A 24,725-nucleotide genomic window follows, 5' to 3' on the forward strand; every position below is an offset into this window, starting at 1 on the left:
CACATATAGAGATTTTTGCAATTTACAAACCAAATCTGGTTGTGACACATCCAAACCGGGTGGTATCTTCATATAAACTTTCTTGTCCAAATCTTCATAAAGGAAGGCAGTGTTGACATCCAGCTATTTCAAATGTCATTTCTTTGCCGCGGCTAATGCTAAGATTACTCGTAGGGTAGTCATTTTGACAACTGGACTAAAAGTATCACCATAATCTACTCCTTGCACTTGAGTGAATCCTTTTGCAACTAGCCTCGCTTTGTGCCTCTTTATGTGCTATCGGGATTGAATTTTATCCGAAAAACCCATTTGCAACCCACAACCTTCTTGTCTTTTGGGAGTTCAGTGAGACACCAAGTTCTGTTCTGATCTAGAGCTGTCAATTTATCTTGTATTGCCTTTCTCCAACATTCATGTGCAGCCGCTTCCTCATAAGTGCTAGGTTCTTGATTTGAGGTGATGGCTAGAGAAAGTGACTTATTTTGGGGTTAGTTTATCATATAAAAGTGTTGTAGATAGGGTATAAAGAGTTAGAGTTGGCAAAGTTGCTAGAGTGATCTGTCTGAATTGTCATACAATGATAGTCCTTCAAATAAGCAGGCGATTTGACTATTTCATATTTTCTAGTAATGCAGTCATGTGTGATGTCAGAGTGTTGTGATGCAGGTGCATTGTTAGTGTGTGGTGTGGTAATGGGTGCAATGGTGTGTGAGAAAATTGGTGAATGCATGGAGCTTGAGAAATATTCATTTGAATATGTGAATGTGGTATGTGTGGGTGATTGCAAATGATGTATGGATGGTGTATCATATTGAAAAAGATCAATGCATTGTGGAGTATGAGTGGGTACCACAAAAATGTCAGTGCTAGTTGAATGTAAAAATGGAAAATGAGTTTCATAAAAAGTTACATTTCTGGATAAGAAAATTTCCTTTGATTTTAAATCAATAAGTCGAAAACCCTTTGTTCCTAATTTAAAACCGAGAAAAGCTATTTTCTAGCTCTTGGGTCTAATTTTGTTCTTGAATTTGTTAATGTAGAGGCATATGCAAGATAACCAAATACTCTTAAATGTGAAAGGTCAGGTAAGTTACCATACAAAAGCTTGTAAAGACTAGCATTATCCAGGTTAGTGCTGGGTAGTCTATTAATTAGGTGAATGGCGTGAACAACTGCGTATTGTCAAAAATAATGTGAAATTCCTGATTGAAATAGTAATGCTCTAGCAACACCTAAAATATGCTAGTGTTTTCTCTCTACAATTCCGTTTTGCTCTGGTGTTTCTACACAAGAAGTTTGGTGTAAAATTCCAGTTGATGCAAAAAGGATTTTAGAGTGAACTCTAGCCCATTGTCAGTCCTTATACTCTTAACTTATTTTCAAATTGTACTCTGACAAAATTCACAAAATTAATAACTAATTGTGATGCTTCAGATTTGGTTTTCATAAAAAAATTCAAGTGAATCTGCTCTTGCCATCCACCACAATAAAAAATATCTATGTCCTTCATTGAAAGGGACAGAATAGGACCACAGATATCCATATGAACTAAGTCAAAACAATCTTTTATTTCAGTTATACTAAGATTAAAAGATAATTTCTTTTGTTTTGCAAAATGACATGAATCACAAGGAAGTTTTGAAGCAATACAATCTATAAAAGGATAATACTTCTCAGAAAAATCAATTATGCATGGGTATGTGTCCTAATCTAAGATGCCAAATGTTGTTGTACTCATTGTGTGAAGGTATGGTGGGATGAGTAGTAGTCGTAGTTGCTTCCTATGAAGCTTGCTTTGTTGGAAGAGGGGAAAAGTGAGAGAATTCTGGTTCTCTACTCATTGTATATAACCCTTCTATACACTCAGCAATGCCAATCATCTTTGATGTGGATCTGTATCTTACAACACTTATCATTGATTAACAGTTGACAATGTAAGTTTGATGTTAACTTTGACACAGAGATCAGTTTAAAATCAAAAGAAAGAAAGTATAAAACATTTTTGAGAAAAGTTTTTTTAGAGAATGTGATTGTGCCAATGATAGTGCTAACAGTTTTGGTCCCATTTGACAATATCACATTGATTGGAGTGATATTTTGAAAACTTGCAAAATCTTTTAAGTCAAAAGTCACATGATCTGTTGCACCGGAATCAATGACCCATAGTGCAGATTTTGGAGTAATAATACTCATAATTCTCGCATTAAAATGTAATGCACTGGTTTTACCTGGAGTGGAAATCTGAATGGCATTAGTCAAAATTTGATTTGCATTATTTGCTGCACACTTTTGTCTTCGATCAACTATAACAAGGCAAATCTTTGCTCTGGAGTGAACAGTGTTCTCTTGAAGACAATTGAGCTGAGATTGTTTGTCATTGAGTATATCATCACGCCCCTCAGTGATCACGTGATTGATGGTGGTGTTAAGTTGTTACCGTTGATAGAAATGGGAGGAGTACCCATGCTTCTTATAGCATACATCTTCTGTGTGGCCTTACTTGTTACAATGAGAGCAAGCCAATGTAGCTCCATGGCCTCTACAATTTGGAAGATCTGTTTACCATGTTCGCCATTTTGAGAAATCAATAAATCACAGAATAATAAGGATTCAGATCTTCTTCCTTCCAACTCATTGATCGAAACAACTATGTTCACCAAGAAAGAATCTTGCGAAATAGCCTCTCATCAAACTCTATTGGATGAGTTTGAAAGAAGAGGTAAGAATGGGAAAGAAAATGTCAAAAGAAAAATTAGGGATAGAAAAAAATGGCAAATTGGATTGGATCTCAATTCACAGCTTGGTTGCTCTCCACGCTCACCGCACCATGAAGAAAATCTCATACCCTAAACTGCTCAAGCTGTGATGTTATTAAACCAGAAGGGATTAAGAGAGGGAGAAAAATAAGTTCTTCTCATTGTTGAAGAGAATGAAAATTCTTCTTAGAAAATATTTGTTGAGTTATTACACCTTATATACTTTGTACTCTTTATATACATTCATTGAAAAAATAATTACAATGGTAAGCTATTATAAAAGAAATAATCTAGGTAACATATGGATCCATATTATTAATATAGTAAATTTCCATAATAAAATAAATCACTGTTCATACATAATGACATAAAATTAAACATTATCCTTTTCTAGAGCCATCTATTTTTTTAGTTTTTATGCTTATATTATTTTGCTTTATTTTAATTTTATTAAACAAAAAGTGTTAATGTCATTTAATTTTAATTTTAACTTTTATCATAAATAAAATGTGATTTTGTATGCATTAGATAATAAAAAAACTCAAAATAGAAAAAAGTTTAATTTACAGGAATGTAAATGATTCATACAAGAGTTATGAGACTTTTTTTTAAATTTTTAAAGTAGTATTTACTTTTGAGTGTAATAATTATGAACTAATACATGCACGATAGTAACTAATTGTGATCGAGAGAAGATAGAAAAAATAAAAAACCGAGGAAGGAAGAGAAAACAGCCAACATAAGAGTAGTGGTGAGGCATACATAGATAGATAATTGTAAGAAAAAAGAATAATAAAAATAAAAATTAAAAATCATAAAAAAATAATAAACTAAAATAATTAAAATATTGAATATAAAATTATAAGAAATAAATTTTTGTTAACTATTAAAATTATGCGAGAAAAATAGTGATTTAAATATAAATTTTTATATCTGCTTTAAATTAAATATAATTGAGAAATAATAAATTTACAAATATGTATAAATTTTTATTTTCATTGTTACACATAGTAACAATATAATAATTTTAGTATTATACCTAAATTAATTTAATTTAATTATTCTATATATTAAAAAATTAAATAACATAAATTTTATATTTAATTATTCTATACAAAATTTTTAAATGCTTGATATCTTAAATTTTTTTTTAAAATGATAAAGTATGACTTAACAAGCAAGTATGAAAAATAAGTATCTATAATAGTTACTTATACATTTAGATATCTAAATTAAATAAGAAAATAATTCTTTAATAAATCTTTAACAACTCAAAAGTTAACACAATGAATATGTATAGATCACGTGATAAACAAAAATGTGAACTGCGATAATAATACTGTGGTAATTGATCGTAATTGGGGTTAATAAAAGAAGAAAACAAGGAAGGAGAATGAAATAAGGCAACATAATTACAAGAAAAAATGATAAGTTGTATAATAAATTAATATGATAAGATGATATAATCAAAGTAAAAATTAATCATTTTAAAATAATAATAAAATTAAAAATAATTAAAGATATTAATATAAGATTAAGAATATTTTTATCTATTAAAATTATGGCAACATAATTACAAGAAAAAATGATAAGTTGTATAATAAAATTAATATGATAAGATGATATAATCAAAGTAAAATTAATCATTTTTAAAATAATAATAAAATTAAAAATAATTAAAGATATTTAATATAAGATTAAAGAAATAATTTTTATCTATTAAAATTATGTATAAAAAGAGTATTCTGAATATAAATTTTAAATTTACTTCAAATTAAATAGGATTGACAAAATAAATAAATTTATATATAAATAACTAATTTGTAAATAATATTAGTAACTCTTTATCTTGATTTCGTTACACATGATAACAACAATTTTTTTTTATTTTTAATTTAAATTTTTATTTTATACTTTTATATATATTAAATAATTTAAATATTTTATTTTTCATAATTTAATTTTTAGTTATTGATAATAAATTTATAATTTTAAAAATAAAAATATAAAATATTCTTTTAACTCAATAAAAAAGCGGCTGAACAAGTATGACAGTGCCTGTTGAATCACTAGTTATTAATAAATAGAAAGTAAAAATCTTATAAGGATAAATTAAAAAATATCTAAAAAAGTATCACCAATTATCTATTTTAATAACTTAATTAAATTAATTCTATTTTTTTAATAAATATCAAATTAGTCATGTTACTCGCAATTAGAAAATAAACTTTTGACAGAGAATTTTTTTCAATAAACCTCTAAAATTCTATTTTTAATAATTTAAATCACTAGAAATATTTTCCTGTAAAATTTTTAAAAAGTAAAAATTGAAAGAACTAATATACAAAATTATCTTAAATTAGATCTTACAATTTTTTTCGTACAACAAATAAAATAAATAAATAAAAAATATATATAAAATCTATTCATAAAAAATTATAAATTATTTTACAAAAAATATTTAAATAAATCTCTAATATTTAAATATCTTAACAAATAAAATAACTTAATCTAAATAAAATTTAATCTTATTAAATTAGATAATATTAATTTAAATTTAAAATTCTTAAAAATATTATTAAATAAATCAAACCTAAATCAAATCTTTTAACAAACCTATAAATAATGTTAGTTTATTGAGTGTTACGCACTAATCAGTGATATTATGTCAATTGGATTCAGGGTTTGCAACGCAAAGAGGAATCGAGATATCTGATCTATCTTCTATCTGTCTATCTAAGTATCTATCTATCTATCTATCTATTTATTTATAAATATAAATATATAAATTATATTATATATTATTTTTCTGCAAAGGTGGTTCATTCGCATACGGAGATCTAATTCAGGTCCTTATCATCGAGATCCAACAAACGCTTCAACCACAAAACAAGGGCTTGGATTCACGAACCCCTCCAATTTTTACACAGGTCTGAATTTTTCTGAACCAGTTAAACTCTTTCTCGTCGTTTCCTGCGATAAATCGCAATTGCTTCAACCCCTTTTTATTTTCTTAATTTAATTTTCCTTTTATCTATTAAAGTTTTCATTTTTACAAATTCGCGTGTGTAGATGCTGCAATTTGGTTCCTGGGTAGGTATCCTTTTAGGTGTTTTATTTGATTTACTTTTCTCGGTTTCTGGTTTTTGGGGTTTCTCTGTGAAACCATCTTGTTGTGTTCGGAATTAAACGAAGTTGGGGAAATTTTGGTTCCATGTATGTTGATGTTGGAATTAATTTCATAGGATGGTTGGAATTTGTTCAGATTAATGATATTTATTTCTCAGGTTTTCTTAATTATTTTTTCTATTCGTTGTCGGTTTAGGTTTAGAAGGAAGATGCTTTTGTTTTTATTACAAAATTAAAGGATGTATTTAGTTTTAGGGTATGGCGTTTAACTTTAGTGCAGCTTACTGCTAGGCAAAAAATCTGATTCTGATTTTTTTTGTTTCTCCCTTTCAATTATTGAATTTAGTTTAGTCATTTTATCCCACTCCCATTTATGGACTAGGTATCAATTTTCAACAGCGTTGGCAAACATGTCTCATTACAACAGGGACGAAATGGAGTACGTTGCAGATGATAATGAAATGGCAGAGGTAGAAGATGATGTGTATTTCCGAGGCAGAGCATTGGTGAATCAGATTCGGATGATGATGATGAATACGATCCTTTGGTTTGTTTCGAGTCATAAGCAATTTTAATTTCTATTGTCTTGAATGTTTATTCATTACTAGTCACTATGAAGTATTTTTTCAATAATTTGTGTCTCTTATGTGTATATATATCTTATTATTGTATTGTTGCTGCATTCGGTTTCTTTTCATACCTATAGGATGACTTAACTTTGCATGACTGAATTTTAGTAGAATACGACCGTTGACCTAATCTTTTCTGTCTGCTTGCACTTTTTCTTGTGTGGGGGTAATTTGGGTTCTCAATAGCAGGAAAATCGTATAACAGATACCACTGCCGCAGAAGCTAGGAAGGGAAAGGATATCCAAGGTATACCATGGGATAGACTGAGTATTAGTCGTGAAAAGTATAGACAAACTAGACTAGAGCAGTACAAGAATTATGAAAATATACCACAATCAGGGGAACTTTCGGAGAAGGTACAGGGTTTTGCTTAAAGTTTTATAACATTTGATTAACATTGCAGAGATCTTTTGTCCTTATGCCCCCGGTTCTTGTCTACAGGAATGCAGGCCAACAGATAAAGGAGGAAGATTTTATGATTTCTGGCAGAACACTAGATCTGTGAAGTCAACGATACTTCATTTCCAAGTATGTTATATGGAAATTATTTGCATTTTTTAGGTGTGGATGTGAAAACATTTGTTTGGTCTATATCTCATGTATTATTATTATTTTAGAAACCTGTATGTTAACTGAGAAGTTTTAATTTGTTATTTGTAGCTACGAAACTTGGTTTGGTCAACATCGAAGCATGATGTATATCTTGTTTCACATTACTCAATTGTTCACTGGTCTTCGTTGCACTCCAAGAGATCCGAAATCCTGAATGTACAAGGGCATGTGGCTCCGTGTGAGGTAAACGTTTTGTCTCCCGTCTGTTGTTGATCTCATGGCTTGAAAACAGAATCTAAGGTTTTAAATGTGTGTTGCTAACAGAAACATCCTGGAAGCCTCTTGGAAGGGTTTACTCAAACACAAATTAGTACACTGGCAGTGCGAGACAACTTGTTGATTGCTGGAGGCTTTCAAGGAGAACTTATTTGCAAGGTACTTCATTTTCTATGCTAATAATTTTCTTATCTGACATGATTGGTATTATAAACACCACTATTGTTAATTCATGCATTCAACCATTTTTCCTGTCAAATGTCTTACAGTACTTAGATCGACCTGGGGTTAGCTTTTGTTCCAGAACTACTTATGAGGACAATGCGATCACAAATGCTGTCGAGATTATGAGCATCCCAGGTCTTCATTCTTTTCTTTCTTATTACTCTTTTTTCTCTCTCTTTATTTTGGGTCCTTAATCTGTTGATTTGTGCTGTGAGCAATTACTATGTACAACCTTCATACATGGTTGTTTGCTTGCTAACAAGTAACTATCAATTAATCTGCCAGTGGAGCGGTTCATTTCATGGCTTCAAATAATGACTGTGGAGTCAGAGACTTTGATATGGAGAAATTTCAGCTTTCCAAGCATTTCTGCTTCCCCTGGCCTGTAAATGTAAGTTCTTCTAGCTGATTTTCTATGTTTGGAAAAAAAAAATAAAAATAAAAAAGATGACAAGAGTTGCCACTTCTAGTTGAATTTTATATCAGTAGATAAGATTGAGAATGCATGTGGATAAAAATGTCTTTGTTTTTCTTTGATCCTGCAGTAAGAATCCTACAGCTAGTATTGGAATAGAATAATAAATGACAATATGAATCGGTTTCTTTTATCTGCAGCATACTTCATTGAGCCCTGATAGTAAACTTCTTGCAATTGTTGGAGACAATCCAGAAGGGCTGCTGGTGGATTCTCAAACTGGAAAGGTTGGCATGCTCTGTTTTTCCATGTCACAAATTCCTGCTTTTATGTTTCTTGAGGGAAATTTTAAAATGAGAGTAGTATGGTAGTGGATTTTCCTAGTGTGTATGTGCTATGGATTTCTAAATTTTATTTTTGGTGACTTTGTAGACAATCACGCAGTTATGTGGACACTTGGATTACTCATTTGCATCTGCATGGCATCCTGATGGCCGTATTTTTGCTACCGGGAACCAAGACAAAACTTGCCGTGTCTGGGATGTTCGAAATTTGTCGAAGTCTGTTGCTGTTCTGAAGGGCAACCTTGGAGCTATACGTTCAATACGTTTCACATCTGATGGGCAGTTCATGGCAATGGCTGAGCCAGCTGACTTTGTGCATGTCTTTGACGCAAAGCGTGGATTTGAGAAGGAACAGGAAATTGATTTTTTTGGGGAGATCTCTGGTGTATCTTTCAGTCCGGATACAGAATCACTCTTTATTGGTGTCTGGGACCGCACCTACGGAAGCCTTCTTCAGTACAACCGACACAGAAATATGGTAAGGAATCGCGTTCTACTTCCCAGTTTCCAGCCCTAAGTTCTGTGCATTTTTGTGTTTGGTTTTTGAGTAGATTTTGTGGTTTTGCTTGTTTAGGTGATCTCTAGTAGCGGATAATTGATGGATTTTATCCCTAATCACGTTGGATAAGGTAAGGTTTCACTAAACTCTTGTGTTTAGTTATTTTGTGTATCTTAAGTTTTGATGTTGGTATGTATATGTGATATTAGATTGAGTTTTGGTGTTTGTTGGAGTTGATTGAGGTTTTGGAGTAAGCTTGGTGGTGGCTTTATTTTGATGTTGGGAATATTTTAGGAATCGGTCAAGGTATGATTTCGGTTTATTTTATGTAACATGTAATGTTCATGGACACTTAGGCTAGTTGACCTAAGATAGGATTGAATGTTGTTGGTGTATGAATGATTATATATGAATTGGTGCTAATTCTTGGTTGTATTGGATTAGTATGGTTGATGATGATTGTTGGAGATTATTAGTATTGATGAGTAGTCATGGTGATTATTTATATGGGTTAATATTGATGAGTATGATGTGTGATGATCTATGTTGTTGGTGATTATTGGTATTTAATGGTTATGAACGTTGATGATGAATATGCGAATTATTGTTGTAGATGAGAGAAAACGTTTTGGTTGTTGAGGTTGTTGAGGGTTGGTGGTGATTTTGAGTGTAGGTTCATGATTGGATTGGCAATTATGATTTGGTAGTGATATATGGGTTCTTGATGTAGGAATTGTGTAAATTGTTCATGATTGAGAATTTTGATTGAGGATTATGGTTTTGTGTTGGTTTATGGAGAGAATGTTAAGTGAATTAGGTGTGGAGGTGATGGAAGTGTAATGGAATGTTAGAGTGTAGTGTGCAGTAGAGTTTTATGATATTTGAGTATGATTTTGGTTTGTTTTTGTTGTGAAAATTGGAAAATTGTGGAGTTTGAGGTTTTGGATAAAAATAGATTTTTGGTGAGCTTTGTCTGATCATAACTTTTGCTTCGGTTTTTAAAATTGATTGGAATTTGTTTTAAATTAAAGATGATTTTAAGAGCTTTAAAATGATATAAAGTTTGGGGAAAATGGATTTTTGTAGAGGGAGTTATGATCATTTAAAGTTAGTGTTGAAAACTTGAAATTCTGCAAAGTTACAGAATTATGAGTTTTCTGGTATGTGCGCACGCACACTCTGCGCAAATTGTGACCTGTGCGCACACATAGACCTGTGCGTCCACACACGCAGAGGCAGGCAATCTGCTTGCAGCGCTGGCACAGCTTGTACGCGCGCACACCAATGGGAAATTGCAACCTGTGCGTACGCACAGACCTGTGCGTACGCACACGTTGGGAAGGCCAGTCTGTTGGGAGCGCTAGCATACCTTGTGCGAGCGCACAGACCTTATAAATGTTGGTACATGTGCGTACGCACACCCTTGTACGTACGCACACTTTGAAAATCTTCCTGGGCATGCGCACGCACACCCTTGTGCAGATGCACGCGCCCTGTTTCATAATTTTAAACTTTGTTTTCAACTGTTTCACCTTCCCAACAAGGTTGAAAGCTTCTGTAACACCATTTTAAGGTTTTTGGGCTTAGATTTGAGTATGGGAATAAGGGAAATAGGCTAAGGGTTTTAGTTGATGATTATTTTGGAAAGTTAGAGAACGGAGGTTTAGGTTTCTGTTGTATTGATGTTGAGTCTGGTTGAGAGAGAAGAAAGAGTAGTGAACTTGGTGAATGACTAAGGTTGATGGAATGAGCATGAGTGGGAGTGTGTTATGAGGAGTGGCCTTTGAGATTGAATATGTAATTATACTATGCATTGTTCTCCATCGTAGGGGCTATGGCAGAATCCCGCCTACGTTCGGATGTGAGAGTTGAAGCTGGGCTTCTCACTCTTGCTTTTCGCAACTAGAGGAAGGTGGTAGGGCACGTTCCCTCTGAATATTTCCCTCTAAAAGGAGAAGGTGGTAGGGCACTTATCCCTCGGAATTATCCCTCCTGAAAATGCGACTTCTCTCTGATTGCAAGGTGGTAGGGCACTAACCCACGGAATCATGCGACAACCAGAGGAAGGTGGTAGGGCACGTTCCCTTGGAATATTTCTCTCTGAAAGGAGAAGGTGGTAGGGCACTTTCCCTCGAAATTTTCCTTCTTATGCGCAATAGAGAGACTAATCCGGGAGTTGTCGACTGGATTTGCCGTCGGGTTTGGCACAATAACCAACATGTGATATCACAGCCAATAGGGCAGACATTCATTATGTGCATCTTCTATATGCTTGCTTGCTTTGTTTACATGAGTTTGTCTAATTGTATAACATCCATATTTGCTTCTTGAACTACTTGTTATATATGAATATTATATGTGTTTTACTTGTTTGCATTAATTGTGATTGACTGGTGCTTAGGAGGTTAGGTAGGCGGTGGCGATGGGATCGCACGGAGGTTAGGTTGGTAATGGATGTGGGATACAGCGGTATTAGTAGCATTAGTTAGAATTTCCCTAGGTCAGATAACCCAGTTTATGGTTTAAATATCTTTATTTATTTATATTGTTAAGCTTGAATACCCGTACGCGATGTGAAGTTCTAGGATTGCCTTCGGCGTTCCGGGGCCTTACATCTTACATCATTGGGCACTGTTACCATACTGAGAACCTTCGGTTCTCATTTCATACTTTGTTGTTGTTTTTCAGATGCAGGTCGTAATCTACTTCGGTGAGATTGTGTATATGGTGACAGAGCGGAGCATGGTTATTCCTTGTTTATTTCTGTTTTTACTTTCATCATAGTATTCTCTCACCTTTTGTATATTTATCTTTATGGCCTTAGAGGCTTACTTGATAGATAGGATGTATAAGTTGTTTTAATTCTAAAACTCTGTATAACTCTATTTGTAATTAGTCAGCTTAAACTCCGCAAGCTGCGGCTAGTTTCCTATGTTTATATCACTATATCTATAAATTTGTTCTATTCTCTTGTACCTATATCTTGTATCTTATGCGTTAGCTTCGTGTGGACGTATCACGCTTTTGTAATTCTGTTTTTGAGCTTACTCCTTCATCAGGCTTCTAGATTATATTATTTCCTTCTATATATATAAATATGTATAAGCCTTAGGATTGTCGTAACCTCTGATTAACCTTTGCTTTATGGCTAGAGGTAAGGTTTAGGGTAATTGGGGTGTTACACTTTTCCCCCCAAATATTCTAGCCCGTTCCCTAAATCATGAAACTTGCCACCATGGTGTATGTCTATGGTAAAATCCGAGTCCTCCATCACTACAGGTATTAAAAATAGAAGCATAATCCATTTAAAGCAACATCATCACAGCCACAACAATCAACATTCAAGAATAAACAAAATTCATCATCTAATGCCATAGTAGCTCCATTCAATTACATAATTTGAAAAAAAGGTTCAGACTTTCATAATTTGAAACCATCAGCATACTCACACTTTCACAAATCCCTTATTGAAAGCAAAATCTATTTAATAAAAATAGAAGTAGAATCCATTTAAAGCGCCACCATCACAGCAACAACAGTCAAACAATGCCATATTTTTTTTGAAAAAAAATAACATAAATATCAACTTTTAATACTGAAAAAAGGAGGCTTTTTTCCTTGTCACTTACTTGCGGAAACTTTGACTGCAAGGAGATGGAGCAAAGGCGTGGTCGGAGGCTCGGCAAGGTGCGGCACGGTGACTCCAGGCGAGGGCCTTCACCGCGAGGGAACGAAGACGCCTTGGCCGGACAAACCGTGGAGAAGACCTCTGACAACAACAACGCACAAGGACCCAGCGCAGAGTGAAGACAACGGAGGGTACACTGATGCGTGAGCATCTTATCTATCTTTTCCTAGTGAATTTGCATCTAAATTGTTGAGTTTAATTTAGAATTAATTATATTTTAGCCAATATGGATGCTATTTTGAGTTTTGTGCAATTTTATTTATTTTAGGTAGCATTCGGAGGGATTTGATGAAATTTCTGCAGAGAAAAAGAAGAAACCAAAAAGATGACCAGCGAAGACCGACGCAGACGCATGGCTCACGCGACCGCACGAAATGGAGAAATCGCAATGACGCGATCGTGTGCTTGACGCGAACGTGTGGACTGGAATCTGTACAAATGACGCGAACGCGTGGACGACGTGGACGCGTCACATGCGCGATCTGCAAAAATACAAATGACGCTGGTTACGAATTTTGGGCTATTTTGACCCACTTTTCAGCCCAGAAAACACAGATTAGAAGCTGCAGAATGGACAAATCAAGTGGTCCCCAACCATCAACTGAAGATCTGTTAATTAATTCGAATTTAAATTCAAATCTTATCTTTTAGGAAAAGATATTATTTTTAATTTTTGATTTTAAACCTATTAGGATTAGTAATAAATAAAAACTCCGTACATTTAGGCAGGACCATTTTTTTTACCAGAACCCTTATTTTTCTTCTCTGAACCATGAGCAACTAATCCTTCATTGTTAAGGTTAGGAGCTCTGTCTATTTGTAATGGATTAATTCGTTTGATCTTTCTAATTTATTCCATGCTTTTATTCATATTTCAATAATTGTTTTCGCTCTTTATTTTATGAATATGGGTGGAACGGAAGTATGACCCATGTTCTAATTGAGTTCTTGTAAAACTTGGAAAAGCTCTTTACTTGAACAACAGCTTGGAAACATATTATCCTAAATTTTAATTATTTGGATTTAATGGGATACGTGACATATAATCCCCTTATTTTTGGGTAATTAGAATTTTTGTGGCTTATAAACTGAAAATTGATTTTTACCCTCTAAAATTCATTAACTGCCACACCAGCAACCGTCCGTTGCAGTCGATGGCAGACACACATGCCGTCGACGGAGGCAGGAGAAGGAGGAGATGAGAGAAACTTAAGGTTTCTTTTTTTTTAGGAATGAAATGCGAGGGGTTATTTGGGTATTAGGGAAAATTTTATATTAGTTCACCAAGCCTCTACAGCTAATTGTCAAGAATATTCTTTTTTAATCAAGAATATTCTGTTATCTCAAACGTTACACTGACAGTAGGGACTTAATTAAAAAAAAGGTACAGGAATTTAATTGAAAAGAAAAAAAATATAGAAACCTAATTGAAAATTCGGTAAAATTATAGAAACCTGTAAAATAATTAAACCTATTTTAAATGGTCAATTATATAGTGAATTATGAGTAGCCCTGACGAGGTGATTTTGTCTGAGGTAAAAGGTTGAGATATAGCTTATTAGTTAAGATCGAATTATAACAAAAGGATTAAGAGTTAAAATAGTTATTTCTTCCTTTACTTTTATTAGAAATGACATCGTATATTCGAACTGTTAAAATTTGATTCTCTCCACTCTTTTTTTACAATAAATGTACAAGATCCTTTTATATGATTTTTTTTTGTTTTACCTAGAGTTTTATATACTGTAAAACTATACTTTATTTACAAGATTAAAAATTAGTCAAATTATAATTTAATATAAAATCTATAATAAACATCAAAATTTAAATCATCAATTTATCATATTACACAAATATAAATTCACAATGCAATCGATATAAATATTCAAGAGCATAAATTTTTAAAGCACAATCATTTTTAGGGTTGTACATGAATCGGATAATATCCGCAGATTTGCGGTATTTATTCGTATCCGATCCACAAATTACAATATTATCCAATTTGTACAGTCATTGGATCGGATCTTATCCGATCCGCACTCTAAAATGATCGGATCGCAGATATCGCACCAATATCCCCATATCCGATCCGCAGTTCCGCACATTTAATAAATAAATAATATAAATAGTTAGGTTTAGAAATCAAATACCCTAACCCTAAACATTCATTCAGCGCCACACATCTCTCTCTCTTCCCTCTCCCTTCTCCCTCTTCTCGCTTCTCAGACCCAAACATCTCAAGTCTCATTCTCTAATCTACTCATCAGTGACAATCACCTCCGTTCATCTCCCATCTCACATCTTGTCGCCATCCTGTCTCAGATCTGTCTTCTCTTCCTCACCACCTCGACGTTTTCTCTTCTCTTTTCTTTCTCAGCGGCACTCCTCTTTTCTTGGATCAGCGATGGCGCTGTTCTTTTTGTCCTCGATAGTTACGTTCATACCTTCATCGTGGTTCTTTTCTACCTCGCCTTTGTTCTTCGCCAATCTCGTCATCATCGTTCTTTTACATCTGTTGGGTATTTTAGTCACCATTGTATTTCTACTTCTGCTCCAATTTTTCATCTGCTTGAGCCCTTCAGTTCTGTGTATTTTCTACTGTTTTCTTTTATCTCTTTTTTTGTTTTAAGAAAATTAAATAAGAATAAATTTTATGCTTTGTAATTTCTTGATTTGTAACTCTCTTGTATTTTTTTAAAATTTAGATGCTATTAGGATTTGATTCAAGTTTTTAGTTCCTGTAAAACTACTGGTGATCTATTATGATTTGATTGTAGTTATTTTTCTTTTAAATTCTATATTTTTGTACTTCCTGTGATACATTTAAAAAATTTTGGCCTATTTTTTTAATAAATTCTATATAATTCAAAACTCTTCCTCCTCCTCCTCCGCTTCTCATTCTCATAATTCTTCTTGTTTCACCCTTTTAACAAGAACCAATGTCATGATTAAGAAAGTTTGGTGTCAAAATTAAGAATTTTTTCATACCACGATTAAAAAAATTGGTGTTATTTTTCTGATAACTTATGCACAATTTAAAAATTGTCCTCCTCCTCCTTCTTTTCTTCTTCTTCTTCTTCTTCTGTTACATTTTCAAAATTCTTATTGTTTTACCTTCTTAACCAGAATAAAAACAAGAAAAAGAAAAAATCAAAAAAAAAAGAGAACAACAAAAATGCTGCAATAACCACCAGGAGAAAGAAGAGGGAGAGGAAAATTAAAAAATGTAGCAACAACAATACTAATAAAAGAATGACGTAAAGGAAGGCGAAAAAGAACAAGACGTGTGTAATTTACGCGTATGTTGTGTGAGTAATTTTTGTTGGGTTTGGACCAACTTAGTTAGACGTGGTTGACAAAAATATTTATATGTGTAGCGAAACCGTATATCCCAATCCTGTCTGTCAATGCGCCACCACCCTCCCCCCGTAAGTCTCTTGTGTTTTTATTGTGTTCGTACTTGTTTCTTTTTTCAAACCATATATTTGAGGGAGAAGAAATTGGGGTTTTTTTAGTGGTGTTTAATAATAAATATTCACATCTTCGTGAAAAGAACCATCTACATACATAGTAAAATAAACATCCTGCGAATCGTGTGCATACAGAATCAAGTAAATCAAGTAAAATACTAATGGTATACCCAAATAAATATCCACTTTATAATGAAAAGAACCATCCGCATGTTTAGTAAAATGAACATCCAACTTAATTGATAAAAAACAAGTAATGAGACAATAACTGCGGGGCACCGGGATTGCGATACAGCAACGGCGGCGGTGACACAGAATTGCAAGGAACAATTTTAAATTTGTATTCTTATGTGTCTCATATCATGTCATGTTCCATGTCTATATCCTTACATTAAAATTATCACTTGTTAACATTTTTATTATTTATCTTAATAAATACTTAAATATATTGAAAATATCAATTATTTTGTATTTAAATAAAAACTTTATTCGTTAAGCACATTAATTAGTGTCCTTTTTTCTCTACTAACAATAAAAATAATTCATGGGTGTAAAAATATGGAGCACTATGTTTACATTTGTAATTGAATTTTATAAATAATATAATTAAATTAAATTTATATTTATAATACAATTAATAAAATTATTCATAACAAAAAAATACAGTAGTTACTATTTTTATATTTATGAAAAAATTTATTATTCACTTATAAAAGAATTTGATTATTCTATTATAAAAAAGTTGATTATCATATTGTGTAAAATTTAATCATTTTTTATAATTAATTATTCTATCATAAAAAAAAATACAAAACACCTTAACAAATGCATAATGATTAATTACTTGTCGTTGAAAATATCTTCTATAACAATTTATATCTATAACATCTATAATCTATAATAATATATAATGACAAAACTTGTTTTAGTGTCTAATATTCTTTTTCAATTTTATCTTTTCTAGTCATGTATTTCACTATATGTCAGTTATTTTACGTTAAAAAATTTTCACTACCTCACCTCCTCTTTTATCACATACATTTACATTCTCTTTTATCTCATTCATTCATATTCACAGAACTTCTATAATTATCTTTTTCTTCCTTTATTATCTCTCATCTCAAGATTACTGTTACTGCATAATAGAAAAATTTTTTTCTTTTCTTACATCTTTCTCATTTCACTTAAATATAACGTAAAACTAATATAATTTATATTTCCATCGTCAAATATTCATAATAACAGCGGAACTGTGTTCAAATAACAGACCGAATAATGATAATATAGGTAAGAATTCTGTATATTTATTTAATTTAATAATATATATTTTTTAAATTTTGATTCAATAAATCTTTAATTATTGTCCTAAATAATATTATTATAATTATTATATTATGTTAATATACTTTAGATTTATAATCAATGATGGACCCAAAAAATTTTAGGAGTGGGGACAAAATATATATCCTAAGATAAATGATTTTTTAATATTATCAATTATACTAAAAATATAACAGAGATATAAAAGTTTAAAAAAGTTAGTAACACTTCCATTCTTAAAATATTTTAATTTAATTTTAATATACTATTATATTAAAGATTTTATACATCTATTTAATTATATATTGTAATTAAAAAATTACATTTTACATTCACCACGTAAATAATTATCTAAAAAGATATACATATTTTAACATATCAAAATCAATTTCTATATTTTTAAACAATTGTTCTACTATTCATTATAATTTTCAAATATTAATTACATCTCATTCAATTAAAAAATTTATTTGTTGTAATATTTATGATTTAAAATATTTTTAATTTAAAATAGTTGTTACAAATAAAATTATTTAAAAAATAAAATAAAAAATATTAATTAATATATAGATATTCTTTTTATTTATTATAACTAATTTTTAAAGACAAAATAAGACTCTAATAATTTTATTTACATTTAGAGACATGAGATTTAGTTTAATAATTAATTAGTTGATTAGTTTTAAAAGTTATATTATCATTCATTAATTTTTTATTGAGTTAATTTATTTACTTATTTTTAATTTTAATATTAAATCAAATTTAATAAAATAAATATTATTACATGTTAAATTTAATAAAAGAAAATTTTTAATATAAATCTCAAAATAAAATTTTATAAATTTTTATGAAAACAAAAATATAATTACATTGAAATAAATATATTAATTTATTTAATATTATTATTTTCTTATAACTTAGTGGGGGCAAGTGCCCCCTCTTCATTTAACTTGGGTCCGTCATTGTTTATAACAATATATAATGACAATACCAAAAATTTTGGTATCTAAATTTAAATTTCAATATTATTCGTAGAGATAGAGATTTATTATTAAAATGAATTCTCCTGCAATAAATAGGATAAATTTTTTAAATAAATATACAAAAAATAATTTTTTTTAATTATTATTATTATTATCATATTATTTTAATGTACTCTTGGTATTTACTAATTTACACAATATATAATAATAATTGGTGTCTAAATTTAAGTTCTAATATTATTCTTTAAGAAAGGTTTATTATTAAAAATTCTTCCATCAATTACGTTAAATAAAAAAATGTTTACCTATTTTTTCACCGTAATCTCATTAAGATTTTCTTATTAGATATAAATTATTATTGCAGTTTTTTTTATTTGGATATATTTTTAACGAATAAAAGTAAAATAGTTCAACAGGGTCTATTTTTTTAAAAATAAATTTACACAAAATAATTTTTCTCTTCAAATTGTTATCATATTATTTTAATATACTATAGGTACCTACACAATATATAATGTCAATTGGCGTTTAAATTTAAGTTCCAATATTACTCTTAGTGAGAGAAGTTTATTATTAAAATAATTTTTTCCATACATCCATCGTTGAATAAAAAAACTTTCACATATTTTTCCTAGCAACTTTATTAAGAGTTTTTTATTGGATGTAAATTACTCATGTGATTTTTTTTAAATTTTGGATATACTTTTAAAAGAATAAAAGTAAAATAACTTAACAAGACAATATTTTTTTTTAAAATTACGCAGAATAATTTTTGTACCAATATATCGAGATTCATTTTACATATAATTTATTCTTCTAAAAATTAGATGATTGAAAAACTAGTAATTATAGAAGAAGTATATTTCTTGACTATAAAAATACATATAATTCACTCTTGAATGTAATGAAAATAAATATATATTTATTTAATTTTTTAAATTTTACATTAATTATTAAAATTATGATATAATAAATGTACTCTTATAAAAAAAATAAAATAACTTCATAACTATTTTTTTTTTCTTGGAAAGAAACATGACTTAATAAATATAAAGTCTAATTTAAACAACTATAAATAAGTAATATAATTAATAAAAACCGGACATAAAATTTAACTTTTGTTATTTGGTATAAAAATAAATATAATAAAAGGGCAATTTACTATATTAAATAATATGAGATCCATATTTACCAGAATGCATAAAATGTAAAATGGATACCAAAATGCATTTTTTCCATAATCTATGTAAACCGCGATAGGGGTCCCGCAGTTTACGAATACACGTAATCCGCTATACGGGTGTCGCGGTTTACGTGTGGACGTAAAATGTGCATAAACCGCGAGAGGGGTGTAGCGGTTTATGCGTTAGTATACAATTTATATAAACATAAAACATAGTGTATGGTTAACAAAAATATACATTACACACACCTAATTCAATGGAAATATATTAAGTACAAACACATATAATACAAAAGTACATGGTAAGTCCGACATACATAGGTATTGTCAATGAAAACATAAAATAGTAAGCTACGGCTCCTGTCCTCATCCTCGTCGTCAGAGTCATGTCCAAATGCGCCTAGGAAATGCGACCCTGTACCACATCGAGCGGCCCGTCTCACTCTGGCGGGCCTCTGGCGCTGTTGTGTTGGAAGATCAACGGGCATGCCCATGCCATATGCAGATGCAGGCGTCCCTCCCATGCCCAACCAATTATCATACGGACTGCCAGCAGGCTCATTCAGGTCTACATGTAGGTGGGACTGGAATCTATGAGGGTCAGACATCTGCGCCTGGTACCGCTGCATATCATCCATATCTGGGTGGTACCCTTGCGCAATGTCCATTTGGGGTTTGGTCTTAGTTACCTGATCCTGTGGGGTCTGCTTCTGAAAATGTGGAGGGTCGTCATCCCGGATGAGATCTGCAAAGTCGGAATAGAACTGTGAACTTTCAACCTCATGGTCCATATCCATCGTGAAAGTCGGACCCGTCAGGTCATCATACATCTGGCCATGGATGTCATGGTATATCTGGGAGCTCGAAACATGTGTAAGAGGAACCTCCTGGGTCTTCGCCCCTACATGCTCAACAGGTCTATCATCAGGACCAGCAGATGTGCCCCTTGATGAACCACTCCGACGCTGAGGACGGCCACGCCGGACACGGTGATCGGCATGTCCGACTCCGTCGTCACCAGATCTGTCATCCTAAATTATGTTATCCAGCCATCGCCTCTCCCGATTTGTAGCCCGGGTACCAACGCGTTGTCGCCGCTCAACGCGCATGTTATCTGGCACGTCTGGCATGGATACTCTAGAAGGAGCCTGTGACGACCTTCTCTGAACAACATCCTGTGAGATCTCCTCGGTCCTAGGATCGGCAATCAAGAAATCCGGCAACAGAAACCTATGGGCCACTCTGTACCACCATCGCAAAAAGTCTGCGGACGGCCCGGGATCAGGCACCCGGGGGATACTCAGGACAGCATCGACCCTGTTCTACCAACTAAGGTGCCATACCTGGTAGTAGCTCGGGAACCATATTTCCCCACCCCTCCGATCTTTGGCATGGAGCCAATCAATGTTTGAGGCCTACTCAGGCTCGTGCTGAACGCCACCCAGCTGTGGCAGCACCCTATCCACCTGGTGCCACTCAATGACGGTGAAGTATATCAAGGAAGTACATGCACGCCATAACCGACTGTGCTCCTCTATGAAAATCTCTGGATGAACGACAGCCATCATGTCGAGCAAAGCATAAGGCTCCTAAACAATCTACAGATGTTGATAGAATACGTTAATTAGTCTATTAACTAACAAATATATAGTTAAGTACTACATAAAAATTGAATCAAAATGAATAAACTTACATCTCGATCGCCTAATCGGTCCAACGTTAGGCGACACTGGACGGCTCTCTCCTCCTTGCGGTCGAATGAAGGCAAGTAGGTGGCCCACATGAATGAAATACAATATTATACAAAGTTTACAGGTAGAACCCTAATAAAAAAAGTTACAGTTCAAGACTAACTGTACAAATATGTATACCTGGAAGCCAATGGGAAGGGATATGTGTCGAATCCCCGCGGCCTAAGGCTAAAAAATCGCCAGAAAATCCATGACTGTAGTAGCTGCAGGGGCCTGCCAAGTTTGTTACATTTCTGTTGGCCACTCGACACATGCAACGATATAGCTAGGCCAATGCTGCCGACCCTCAACTATAACTGCCCATATCATCATGTCTCGCCAAAAAGGGCAACCACCGTATATGAACCCGGTTTCCACTCTTATCACCAAACAACTGAGTGAAAAGCAGCATCATAATATAAGCCCGTCCGTATATGCGTACGGTCTCCTCCGTAGCATCATCTGGCAGCACCCTGAACCTCTCATGAAACCAGGTGAAGTGGACTGTATACTGCTTCACCTTATTCTGTGGTGGAAGCTCGCTAAACAGTTCCTCAAACCACTCCCATGCCAGTTTGCCTTCTTCCATAAACTTCTCAAAATCAGTAAGACACCCGGATACAGGTAAACCATCCACGGGCAGCCCCAACTGGTATGCTACATCCTGCAGTGTGATAGTATACTCTCCAAAGGGCATATGAAAGATATGCATCTCAAGATGCCACCTCTCAATGAAAGCACTGACTAAGGGCTCGTCCAACTAGAACCACCTGACGTTGAGCCTCGCCAGGTGGTACAAACCGGCCCTCTCCAGATATGGTACGATCCTGTCATGCAGAGGCATGTTTTGCTGCCTCTGAACAGGCTGGAGCATGTGACAGAAGAAACCAAACATATAAAAAACGCAACACAAATTTATAGTCATCTATCACAGACACTACAATTTTAAAGTTTAAACATGTAACATACAGTTCCTATTTTCTAATCATAAAATTCAATGAAAGACATAAACAATTCAAGACCTTAATCTAAATTAATTAAATACTACATTTTATGATTTAAAATAATAATTTAAATCTAAATTTAAATACATTAACTAACAATAACAAAACTAAAAATAACCAAAAATACAAAAAATACGAAAAATATTATACAAAATAAATTAACTAAAAATAACCAAACTAACCTCTTCGTTTATGCTCCCAGAAACGTGCGCAACGTCGTTGAGCCTGTATAGACTGCATGCCTCTGCCATGGTCCCAGCTCTGATCTCAACTCAACTCAACCACACTTTTCTCTCTTTTCCTCTCTCTAGAAAACCTCTACTTCTCTCGCTAGAAAACCTTTTCTCTAGCACAAATGTAATCCGCAAAACCCCTTCAGCGTATTTATACTAACGCATAAACCGCTACACTCTTCTCGTGGTTTATGCACATTTTATGTCCGCACATAAACCGCGATACCCCTGTCGCAGTTTATGCTTATTTCTCGTAGCACGTAAATCGAGACACTCCTATAGCGGATTACGTGTATTCTAAACCGTGGACCTGTCGCGGTTTACATAGATTATGAGAAAAATGTATTTTGGTATCAATTTTGCATTTTATGCATTCTGGTAAATATGGTGAAGAAAATCTCATACCCTAAGCTGCTCAAGCTGTGATGTTGATGGTTTGATGAACCATAAGGGAATAAGAGAGGGAAAAAAATAAGTTCTTCTCATTGTTGAAGAGAATGAAAATTACCCTTAGAAAATGTTTGTTGAGTTATTACACCTTATATACTATGTACTATTTATGTACATTCACTGAAAAAATAATTACAATGGTAAGCCTATTATTGATAAAGAAATAATCTAGGTAACACCCTCCCGCAAGCTAGAATTATGTAAATCTAATAATCCTAGCTTGAAAACATTAGCAAGAAAAGGACCCGGTGTAGAGCTTTGGTAAGAAAATCAGCAAGTTGATCTTTGGAACGGACTGGCATAAGATGAATGAGACCAAACAAATGCTTTTCACGAACAATGTGCCAGTCCACTTCAATGTGTTTGGTTCTTTCATGAAAGATGGGATTATTAGCAATATGAATGGCTGACTGGTTGTCACAGAAAAGAGTGATAGACTTTTGAAGCGACAAACCAATAAAATCCATTAAGAAAGATAACCAACTAGCTTCACAAGTGGCAACAGCAAGAGACCTATATTAAGCTTCTGCAGAGGACTTGGCAACTGTGGTTTGCTTCTTACTCTTCCAGCTAATGAGAGAATTCCCAAGCATGAAGCAATAACCAGAAACGGAGTGACGAGTATCGGCACAGGTAGCCCAGTCAGCATTGGCAAATCCAATGAGATACATATTAGAAGTAGAGGAGAAGAAAAGACCAGTTGCAGGTCGACCTTTTAAATATCAGAGTATGCAAAAAACAGCTTGAGAAGTGGTTGCACAGTTCAAAAATTGGTTCAAACGTCCCACAACATAAGAGATATCGGGTATTGTATTTGTGAGGTAAAGGAGTCGGCCGATGAGCTGTCTGTAAACAGTGTTGTCTGTTAAAATAGTACTTGATTCCTTTGAGAGTTTTTGACTATAATCAAATGGGGATAGAGAGAGGCTTGCAATCTAGATAACCAAAATCTCTGAGAAGGTCCATGGTGTACTTCCGCTGATAAATGTGAATTCCAGAGTTAGAGCGTGCTACTTCCATTCCCAAGAAGTATTTGAGATCACCAAGATCCTTTATTTTGAATTTGTCATCCAAATTTTACTTGATGGAATTGATTTCGCTAATGTCAATCTCGGTTAAAACCAAGTCATCAACATATACTAGAATGGCAGTGAAGCTTTCAGATTGTTTCTTGATGAAGAGTGAATGATCATAAAAAAAACTGCTTATAACCAGCATCCACAAGAGTCTGAGTGAGCTTAATGTTCCATTGCCTGCTTGCTTGCTTACGCACATATAGAGATTTTTGCAATTTACAAACCAAATCTGGTTGTGACACATCCAAACCGGGTGGTATCTTCATATAAACTTTCTTGTCCAAATCTTCATAAAGGAAGGCAGTGTTGACATCCAGCTATTTCAAATGTCATTTCTTTGCCGCGGCTAATGCTAAGATTACTCGTAGGGTAGTCATTTTGACAACTGGACTAAAAGTATCACCATAATCTACTCCTTGCACTTGAGTGAATCCTTTTGCAACTAGCCTCGCTTTGTGCCTCTTTATGGTGCTATCGGGATTGAATTTTATCCGAAAAACCCATTTGCAACCCACAACCTTCTTGTCTTTTGGGAGTTCAGTGAGACACCAAGTTCTGTTCTGATCTAGAGCTGTCAATTTATCTTGTATTGCCTTTCTCCAACATTCATGTGCAGCCGCTTCCTCATAAGTGCTAGGTTCTTGATTTGAGGTGATGGCTAGAGAAAGTGACTTATATTTTGGGGTTAGTTTATCATATAAAAAGTGTTGTGAGATAGGGTATAAAGAGTTAGAGTTGGCAAAGTTGCTAGAGTGATCTGTC

The 24,725-nt window shown here is 33.0% G+C and overlaps 1 pseudogene; it reads left to right on the forward strand.

The window, feature by feature from the left end:
* Positions 1–5,548: 5,548 nt before the first annotated feature.
* On the forward strand, positions 5,549–11,805 carry LOC130973722 (uncharacterized WD repeat-containing protein C2A9.03-like; annotated as a pseudogene).
* The last annotated feature ends 12,920 nt before the right edge of the window (positions 11,806–24,725 follow it).

The sequence above is a fragment of the Arachis stenosperma genome, chromosome 4, assembly GCF_014773155.1.
Source record: "Arachis stenosperma cultivar V10309 chromosome 4, arast.V10309.gnm1.PFL2, whole genome shotgun sequence".
Lineage (NCBI taxonomy): Eukaryota > Viridiplantae > Streptophyta > Magnoliopsida > Fabales > Fabaceae > Arachis > Arachis stenosperma.